The sequence below is a fragment of the Bactrocera dorsalis genome, chromosome 3 (assembly GCF_023373825.1).
Source record: "Bactrocera dorsalis isolate Fly_Bdor chromosome 3, ASM2337382v1, whole genome shotgun sequence".
Lineage (NCBI taxonomy): Eukaryota > Metazoa > Arthropoda > Insecta > Diptera > Tephritidae > Bactrocera > Bactrocera dorsalis.
In genome coordinates this window covers 56,405,182-56,416,361 of record NC_064305.1, presented here as the reverse complement: position 1 = coordinate 56,416,361, position 11,180 = coordinate 56,405,182, and positions in this window count along the sequence as shown.

The window sequence follows — 11,180 nt, the reverse complement described above, 5'->3', positions numbered from 1 at the left end:
GATGCAATTTGCGTGACTAAAGTCACAACACCGTTCTGACTTTTGTTGCGATTTATCGACCAAACATAATTATTGTGCGATATGTTGTACATTTGGAGTTGCCTTGCCTAACTTTGTAACGATATATCGTCTCTGTCCAGTCTTTTGAGCAAGCATCTATTTTATTATGTGATAATTTTTTAATTACTATATTTTCTTAAGATACAATATATATTACTTTAACCAACCTGCCTTAAATTTCATTATACTTTTTTCAGCAAACACTTAAAAAAAATAGATTTTTGATTGTACTTTAAAGAAAATGAAAATTTACGCAACGGGAGCTTGCGACGAATTCATTTTCCTTTAAACATAACATTTATCCGATATGAAGAAATAAAATTTTATATTTCCTTAGGTAGCGAATAGTTCAAAAAAACATAAGTTGACATTTCTTCACAAAAACAGTGCTCAACTTCCCCAAAAATAAATTTATAAACTAGCGAAAAAATTTGTACGATATATCGTACAAAGTTACGCAAAGGGTTAAGAAAATGCATCCATTTAATTTCATTGACGATCACAAATATTGACCCATAATATATAAACAGTTTGAAGTTAACTGGAAATCGGAAATCACTACATTAGTTATATTGGAGATAGGAACAGGTCCGGATTGGTTGAACTTACTTTTGGCGATTAACCAAAGAATGCTCGGCAAAATATTTTTACACAAATTTAATTCGAGTTCACTAGAATAAGGATAATTAGAATATAGAGGCTGGTTATTCGTGGATCGATTTTATCAATTTTCGGCGCCAAACTATAATATTGTATATTCCAGAAGGTAAGTTTAGCTAAAGATATCATACATTTTGATTGATATATACGCTATGTAGTTATCTATTGGGGAAATATTGATGCTACTCTTTTCTTTTTTTTTTGGAACAAGGGTACATTATTATGGAGAAAATGTGCACTGAATTTTATGAGGATATGGTCCAATTTCATTCCCATTCATTCCCAACTAATATTACACATCAAACTTGTTTAAAATTGGTCGAGGATTTCCTGATGTATAGGATTTAAATTATCAATTAGGCATGAGTTATGAGGGCCTAGTAGAAGTCCTGATCCGATTTTTGTCAGCACACCACACTTTTATTGGAAAAGTATTGCCGACTCCACTCAAATTTTAAACAACAACGAGTATCGGTTCTATGAAAGGAATTGTAAAAATTGAATCCTATGATCTAACCATCAAAAGATATACAGTGACCCAAAAATATTTTGGGACACTTGTTTTGAAAGGTTCGTACCTTTATAACTTCAGAAATGACGCTTGAAGTAATGCCTTATTTTTGGGAGTTTTCGTTCTGAAATCGTTGTTGCGAAGAAAATTTTTAATTATTCGTGGTATAATTTCACAATTGACGCCTCCTTTAGGAGTTTGCGGTTTCAACATAATTTAGGGTTTGCCTTTAACATTCGATAAATTAACCTCTTGATCATATCCCCGTAGCACTTTTTTTTACGATTTAGTTTTATAACTTTTATTTATGTTCTTGTACCTGCTTGTATTAAAAATGGTAAATTTCAGCAAAAACTAAACAGTTTTATTTATTACTAAAATAAAGGAAGATAATAGGGATATGCAATACAAGAAATAAACAATTGATATTCAACATCACATTTTCTCGTTTTGACAAATTCTAGTTTAATTTTTATACCCTGAACAGGGTATATTAAGTTTGCCACGAAGTTTGTAACACCCAGAAGGAAACGTCGGATACCCTATAAAGTATATATACATAAATGATCAGTATGTTGAGCTGAGTCGATTTAGCCATGTCCGTCTGGCTGTTTGTCTGTATATATAGGAACTAGTCCCTTAGTTTTTAAGATATCGTTTTGAAAGTTCGCAAACGTCATTTTCTCTTCAAGAAACTGCTCATTTGTCGGAACTGCCGATATCGGACCACTATAACATATAGCTGCCATACAAACTGAACGATCGGAATCAAGTTCTTGTATGGAAAACTTTCACATTTGACAATGTATCTTCACAAAAGTTGGCACAGGTTATTTTCTAAGGCAACAATGTAATCTCCGAAGAAATTGTTCAGATCGGTTAACTATAGCATATAGCTTCCATACAAACTGAACACATAGTTACTAAAAGAAATGCACCTATAAAGGGTATATTATTATTAGGCAGCCGAAGCTAACGTTTTTTTTGTTAAAATGTGAGTCCCCCCGGGGGATGTTGCCCTTTGTTAACGAAACATAGCTTGATGACTTTTAGTAGAAACTGCTCTTCCAAAGTCTATGCTGTTTCGTATTGTAGATAATTTGATGATTGCTGTGGGGTGTCATCAACATTTGAAGTAAAAGCAGAAGACAATATAGTGTACATGATTTAACTTTAATAAAATAGTTTTCATTACAAATTCAATAAAAAATATTTTTAAGAAGTGAGGAAGAGCTTAGTTCGTGTGTAACTCAAAATATCATAATCTTGCAACTGGCAAGGATCAAAGCCGAAAAATCTCAAAACTTGACATTAAACAATTAGGGAAGGGCTAAGTTCGAGGCTTGGTATCCATGTAAAACTAATTCGGCTGTCAAGGATTGTGAAGGAACTCTCCGAGCCGTTCGATACAAAGAGCATTCCGACAAGCCGACTCCCTATCGAGTGACTTCTTCAATCTACTGCTGTAGAAAATAAATTGAGGTGCCGAGCTGAATAGAGAAGGTACAATCTTATATAAGAGTGTACAGCTGCTGGCATTAGTTCTGCTTTCTCCAGAACGGATAACGAAGCGAAGGAAATGGGTCAGAAGTCGCACTCGCGACTTGGCTCCCACGTCATTGTTGACAGTCATAACTTCGAAGTAGTAAATAATTTCGTCTATCTTGGAAACAGAATTAACACCAACAACAACGTCAGACTCTTGCCAACAGGTGCTACTTCGGACTGCAGAGGTAAGTCACTCATTCTTCCATCCTACTATATGGCGCAGTGGCATGGACGATGAGAACATTCCAGCTATAAAAGTATTCCACGTAGTACCTGCTGGGGGAAATAGAAGGGAAATAGAAGAAGAAAGAAGAAGAAAGATGTGGTACGGAAAGATCTGGCTACACTTAGATTGTTCAATTGTCGGCGAATAGCGATTTTGCGCTGTTGTAAACTCGGGTGTAACCGCGCAAATGATGTCTACGTCAATAAAGAAAAAGATTCTCCACCAGAAGTAATGCACTAACGCCAACGATTTTTCCAGTCCTCGAAATACTTTTCGTAATTCGCTTGATCAAGAATGTTCAAAAAGATCTGTTTACGGCACGCTCTGTGAAAAAAATTCAGCTTTATCGGTCTTTTGCCATATCCCTTACACTTGCCAGACGATTTTCAAGCACCATGTCCTTCACTTTTTTAATATTTTCATCAGTTGACTAGGTCGAAGGTTGGTTTGAGTTTATGATAAAATTGAGTCACTGTAGGCCTTTTCCTACATTTGCAACGACTGGTGCATACGAAATTTGGTTACAAAAAGACAATTTGAGATAAATCCTTTGTTCGATTTGTAAAAATCACAATGCTGCTGCAAACAAACTGGTTGACAGATTGCGCTCATATTTGCATAGTATGTAAAGACAGTTCTACTAGCTTAACAAAATAAATTTTTTGGAAAGGCTACTAATCCGGGGAATTTCGTCACAATGTATAAGATGTAAAATGAAAGCGGATATTTGGAAATCCGTATGTTTTGTATACGGTGTCTAGAGGAAGTATTCCCCTGATTTCGTGCATTTTAGGCAAGAGGATACGCTGTTTTTAGAAATAGATTCCTTCTGAATTTCATTGAGATTTTTTAAGTACACATTGGCCGATAGATGCGGTATAAAGTCAACTGGAAATATTATACCTCACAGTGTATGCACTGGGGTTCACATATCTGATGTCAGTGTGCTTGAAAAGTTATGGTTCGATTTCGACGATTTTTGGATGTAAGATAAAATACATTGAAAGCACTTTGTGCAAAATTTTATTATGATAACTTCATTGGTCATCGCTATACAGAAAGGTGAAAACCAGATGGATGTTATATAGGAAGTAGGCTCACTGTCAATGTATAATAGGAATATTTGGGTAACCCTACACAAATGGTTGAAATCGTCCAAATACTTCCTGAAATATAGGGCTTCAGTCATGCCAGCACTTCCCCATTATCTTGGTTGATACCTCAGTGAGCTATCACATTTTTTGTAGTTTTCAATATAACCGTTATATGGAGAGTGTGTGTGCTTATTATAAGAGTTTAAGAGGGTATTAAGGAATACTAAAATTAATTGATAATTAATAAATGTAACTTCATATCTAACTTCATTGGTGTTAGGTGATAGAAACAACCGTTAGGTGAACGAAACTATTGTATTCTGAAACAACATGCTGCGAGAGTATAAAAACGATTAGTTAGATGGCTAATACCGAAATTTATTAACTTTTGCGAGGCAATCGAAATGACTTGACAACTCGGTTAGCGAGTGAAAAAATTTCTCACAAGCATACAGTGAATATCCCTACCAATTCACAAATTTAACGCACAATGAAAGTACTTAGTAGCTCATCAATAAATATGTGAAGCCGCAGTGCGTTGTTGCTGTTTTAAAATGATTTGCACTTTGTAGAATCGTTTATTTACAACAAATTTACGATAGCAGCAGACGGTAGCCAATACTAGGCGCGGACGATAAACAATATCAATCACAACTAAATACTTTATTAGAATAAAAAAAGAACATTTTATATTCCCGCATAGTAATAATGAAAATACTTAGGAATAGACTCGGCGAAAAAGCGCTCAAAAGCGCTGTCTAGAAGCACGTAGAAACGTAGAAAAAACTAATATTCACACGCTGAATGAAGCAAATCTACACAATGGACTCGTTTTATGGATGGAAATTTTTGCAAAGCTAGCCCAGACGATTAAATGTAAATATTATATTAATAATAAAATGATAATAAATAGCAAATTATTTATATTTATTCTAAAATTTAAATAAGTGCGTGAAAATAGCTGTGTCTGAAAAAAGACTGTGCCATGTTGAGAAAATTGGTAAGTAAATAGAGAGGTCGTAACTTTTTATCAGCTTATCTCAGTGGAATGTGAGGAAAGGGTGACCAAAAAAGTATAGATTTCTGTATTAAAATCTCCCTGGCAATTTATTCTGAATTAGGTAAATATTTAAAACAGCGCTATCAAACTTAAAAGAAGCAAGTCAAAAGATAATAGTCGTATATTAAATACAGCCGATGCTGAGAACAATAACTTTAAAGAATAAAGGGACATTTGACTTTGAAAATAATGTTGATGAAACTAAATTTTGTTGAAAAGACAGATTTCTAAAACATATTTTATTTTATAAAACGATGCTGATTCAGTGTATGCCTAATTATCTTATCGGGGTTCTTTCTGAAAAAAACTCTTCAGGACGTCTGGATAAGGTGAATAATATACATTTGTATTTGTATTTAGAAAATTGGATCTCACCAGATTTCAATCCCTTGCACTTTTCAATTTAATATTATCTGATATTTATTTAATTTTTCAGTTCTAGAATTCACAAAAGGGCACATTTTGTTAATGCTTTGGGTAGGAAGCGTTTAAATGCTGACTCGTACCAAAAGACCTGCATATTTTGCAAAAATAACGACGAGCAGAGTTCGTAGAGATGCTAGACGCTTTGCTGAAGACCCTAATTTCATCAAACTCATCTACACGGAAGACAATGTGCCCAACAATCTAGCGAAAAGCGCTCTAACAAAATGAGCCGAAATCGAAAAATAAAAATTATCGTCATGAATTCGTCCACAGGGTCAAACAATCAATAAGGAATACTACTTGACCGTTCTTAGGCGTCAGGAAAGTCTAAGTAAAGGAACGAGTTTGCGGGCAGAATATTCATAGAATTTTCCTCACCATAATACGCCCCCACATTCTGGCATAATTGCGGCTAACTTTCTGTCCAAAAACGAAACGAGAATCGCTCAGACGCTGTATTCGATAAATTTGGCTCCCCTTGACCCTTTTTTCTATTCTAGAAGCAGAAAAAAGGGCTTCAGGAAGCACGCCATGAGTCCAGTGCATACATTCAGAGTCAGGTTCCAGAGCGGGACTTATAACAAGTATTTGGAAAATAAGATCAAGAAATAACCTAATTTAAAGGCGATAATAAAGACTTGTATTTAAATACATGAAAATTTTGTTTTTTTAGTCTGATCAAATCTGATCACATAATAAATAGTTCAAAATATTGCTCTTGTATAAATTACTAAATAACACAGAAGTAAGGTTTACCTCAATCTATTGATTGAAAGGCCCCGCTTACAATTTGATAATATGCAGTCTACGTAATGAGCGTGTCGCCAGTGAGGTTGAATAAGAAAAAACGATATTTGGGAACCTCTAAATTTTAGTATATATTGAATCACATGCATATCCCTATAAATAAATAATATGATCCAAATCCTTGACTATGACATCTCGCTTTTGCCATCGCTATCTTGAAGGGAATCTAAACTAACCACATCTCTTTGAACACGCATTGTGAAAGAAGTGCTATTTTCCTGCTACGAAATACTGCTGGGTTGTGCCTTTAGTTATATGTATGTGACTGTGTATGTAAATTATTGAAATAACATTTTTCACGCCTCGCAGGCATGAATGAGTACATATGTATTAACAACAACTTTAAGCGAAAATTAAAAGTCCAAACAAAATAAGTAAACAAATTGACATGATTTCTGCAGATTTATTACTCATTAAATTTCGCAAATATTTTTACTATGCAATTGATTGTTTTGTGGCGAAAGATCTTTTATTAACTCTTGCCATTTTCTCCTTCTTTTACTCCACTCTCTCTATAAAGAATTTTGCGCCTAAAGGTCTTTAATTCTTTAGTTTGGATTTTTGCGCTGTTTGTATTGCTGCACCAAATGTTATTGTTTTCACAGCAGTTTAACACTTTCACGCTAAGCGCGCTTACTTTTCACTGTTTTGTACAGTTCAACAGCACCAGTGGTAAGTGTTGCGAACAAAGAGGGAAGGGGAGTGGATAGGTGGTATGGAAATATTTTGCATTCCAAAAGCTTTTACTAAAAGTCACGTTTTACTTTTTTAAAAGGTGGTTTTGATATGAGTTCAAGCGAGTTAAGCCAATTTTGATAAGAGCAAACAAAAGACTTAAGCAGCGAACTTGCTTCAGAAAGATAAATATTTACAGCTTACCAAACGGACGAAAACCGGTTAAAATTTGTTGACACAGCAAAGGAATATTTTATGCTGCTACAACAATATAGTACGCACATACATTTATAAATAATAAATTATACAAATTATTAGTAAATATTGAGGAATTTCCGTATAAGAGCTTTCTCCTAAAGGTCGTTTGTAAAAAAAACTCATCAATGGTATAGGTTTATATGCTTATACTGTTTTTGATACTGTTTATGATAGCTCATATCTCAGCCACTATAGAAGCAATTGGATTAAAATTTCGTATAAATGTAAGTTTCCCTTGACATCCTCATGTTACCGTATGAAAATGAAAATAATGGTATTCACTAATTTTTGATACTCTGGATTGCTATTAAAACTGAATAAAATCGGTGCAGTACTTCCCTCAACTTCCATGTAGGCACTTAATATATGGATTTTCCAACTTCTGATTGACTGTCTACCATATATTATACAGTGCGTTCAAGAAATAACGGTTTTCCTTTGCGAGTTCAATTCGCGGAAAACGGTTTTATTTTTATCAGGTTTTTTTATCTTCTTAATATGTCACAACATGAAATAACAGGTTTTGCCATCCCTTTCACTGTATTATTGAGTTTATGGGGACTCAACTGGTAGTAGCAAAAGCTACAATGTCAGACCAAAGAATATAACCTGGTACCACGGGGAGCATTTAGACCTTGGAGGTAACTCCAATCTGCGCATTGGGTTTGGCCCTTTGTGGCTGCGGTTTAAATCTAAATGCAGGTAGGACAGTGTGGAGTCGCACTGTGGCCGGGTGCCGAACCCAAAGTAGGGCAGAGGTTTTAGATGGGCCTCGAACCCGACCAATGTGCTAAGGGCGTCCCTATCCACCCGAACCAATTGGAACCAAGGTATAAGCGCAAAATGCGTTTAGCAATAGAAAGCACCGTGAGGTATGCTGTCGACAGTAGGTACTCACGTTAAACACAAGGATTCTCTGTATTATGACACGGTGTATTGACAAAACCGCAATTTCTTGTTCATTATATGCGGCCATTTGTCGGAGATTTCATCCTTCAAATGGTCCAATAACGCTATGTAATAGTTGCTGTGATGATCTTTCCTTTTTAAGGTAGTCAATAAAAATTACACCATGCCATCCACCCGTTGCATTTTTCCTCGCTTTGGAGCGGGTTCATCGTGTACACTCGGATGACTGTCGATTGTACTGGAGTGCAATGATGGTGACTTGTATCATCCTTTGTATCATATCGTTTTGTGGTTTGATGTTTTCGTCGGTAACAACTTCTTTTGGGTGTCCATTGCGTACACCCTCTTTTGTGCGCATTTCACCATGTCAAAACTCAGCATACCATTCCTTGATGGTTGATTTTTCTGTGGCGGTGTCCGGAAACTCGTCATCAACAAAGAATTTGCTTTAACTATATTTTTCCTCTTTAAAATGGGGACTTTTGAACTCACCTATTAATGAAAATGAATTATAATGAGCATGTGTTGAGGTAGGCTTTCTAACGAAGCATCCTAAAGTTGTGGATTTATGAATGAATTGTCTGACTATTATGGAGAAACTAGAAATGTAAATAATATGCCAGGAAGAGGGAGGAATCGCGTGTCATCTAAAACGACTGCTTAGTCTGAGAGAAACTAAAAATACAATATGGCGCAGACTTTCGAGATCTGGAATCAACAAAAAATGCAGCGGTATTAACATGAAATTCCTATTTTACACACATTGAAAAAGGTTGGATTAATTGTAGGCAAGCGTCACCATGATTGAACACCATAATATTTACAGAGACATACAGTAAACCTTGAGACGTGTTTGGCGAAGAAATTACAAACATTTATTCAAAGGATTGTTAGACATCGCCAAAAGGTTCATGTTTATGTGTGCTTCTCTGTTCATTAATTTAGGGGTTTCCGGAACTTCACAGAAAACTTGAACTATGCTTTACACAAAAATAACTATGATTGGATACTAAAGGAAGACTATGAGCCGAAACATAGGATTTTGTACTCAATGAAAACAAGAAAACTTATTGTTATTTAAGATGGGTTGTTACATCCATCAGACGTCAATACAACAATGAATATTTCGGCCAACATATCAAGAAAACACTTAATGTCAACAAAAGATTTTTTTCAGGAAGCTCCAACTTACTTATCGCTTCCTGTAAAATATCCGGAATTTTAGTTGCGATTGTAATCAAAGATGTCGGCTATAACAAACAACGCATGAGATTGGAGCAAGTATTGAATAATAATCAGCCATAACAAAGCCATGTACTGTAATTACAAGATTTTTCCAATTAACGCTACCAACGCTTGGGAAAACGAAAATATCACTTTTTGCACCGTGAATCCAAAATATAATTATTATATTAATATATGAAAAATATGTTTATAAAGTGGTCGCATTATTACTGGCCTGCTGTATTTTAGTGAGATAAATTAACCAAGTTTTTTAAGTTAGCCCCTATTTTAGCATATTGAACTAGGAATTTGAGATTCATTCACAGAAAAAAACTAAAGTATCTGGGAGTAATAATAGAGTCTAAACTCAACTCACCTAGTATACATTGGAGTTGAAGCGAATAAAATCCTAAACGCCTGATCAAGAAAGATGGCAAAAAAAGACTGCGTGAGCTACCGACGATTTTTACTCGAAAAGGTAATGAGAAGGATTAGTTTATATGCGCCTACAATATGCGCTTTGAAGAAACTAAGCATGTATTCTTTTAATGCCTTCGCTTTTTAAGTACAAAGGAAAATTTCAAAACTATAGTCAGTGGTAGTTTTACGGTGGAAAATTTGACGACACTCATGTGTCAGTCCACTGAGAACTGGAAAGCTGTCAGCGAAGCAGCAGCCTTAATCATGACACAACTGAGACATACATGTCCGTCAGCCCGTGCCATAGAGGAGACTTAAAGGTTTCGTCACTCCCACGAAGTAATAAATAATTAGGTGGTTCCGTGGCAGAGTTTAGAGTTGGGAGTAACTTAGATTTAGCGGATTGAAGTTCCGCGCCCGGCTTCGATGCTTTCCCCTACTTAAAAAAAAATAATCGCACAGCAGGGATGTAGTAGAGTGCGCAACGAATACGCTTTTGGTGCTATTAAGTAACGAAGAAGACCCGAATGAGTCCTTTGGTTAAGTGATACGTTAATAAGCATAATTTTCACATTTGGAGTAAGATTATTGGAGCCTGAAATATTCTTAAAGTGGATAGATCTGGGAATTTGCGCAAACTCTGCCCTCAGCCGGTTGAGAATGAAAATTAAAATTTGAGAAATTTTATCAAGTTCGCCGGTTTGAAGATTTTTTGTGGAGTTTCATTTGGAAGCAAACAATGAGCCTAATGATGGTTTGAATGCATTTCGTAACCAACTAACTCATAATATACTCTTTGTTATTGGGTAGAAATTTTCAAAAGCTCATAATCTAATTTTCAGTCAATGGCTTGCTTTTATATCATGAATCAGTTTATGAATGTCGTACATATACATATGTATGTTCCCAATGGAACTTTTTCACAACAATAAAAATTTGAATGAAATTTTTGCAAAGCTAACTGCTTTTACTTAACTTTTAAAGTTACTATGCATTTATTTGTTTAGCGTATTTCCTAATCGAAACAAAAACAAAGAGGAAAGGAACTTTCCCATATTAATTAGTAGCTTTGGTGACGCGTTGAGGCATTAATTAAATTAGAGCAATGATGAATTTGCTGCTTGACAAATTTTCCGTTGACAAACAATCAGAGCCAGAAAACATTAGCTAACAAAAATTATTTTTTGAATAAACATGCCGGCAGACTAATATTATGTATTTACTCAAGTGCTGCCGCGCAAGGTCGTTGCTGGCCTGAGTAATCTGCGCTTCCTCCGAATTTCACTGTGACTATTCGTATTT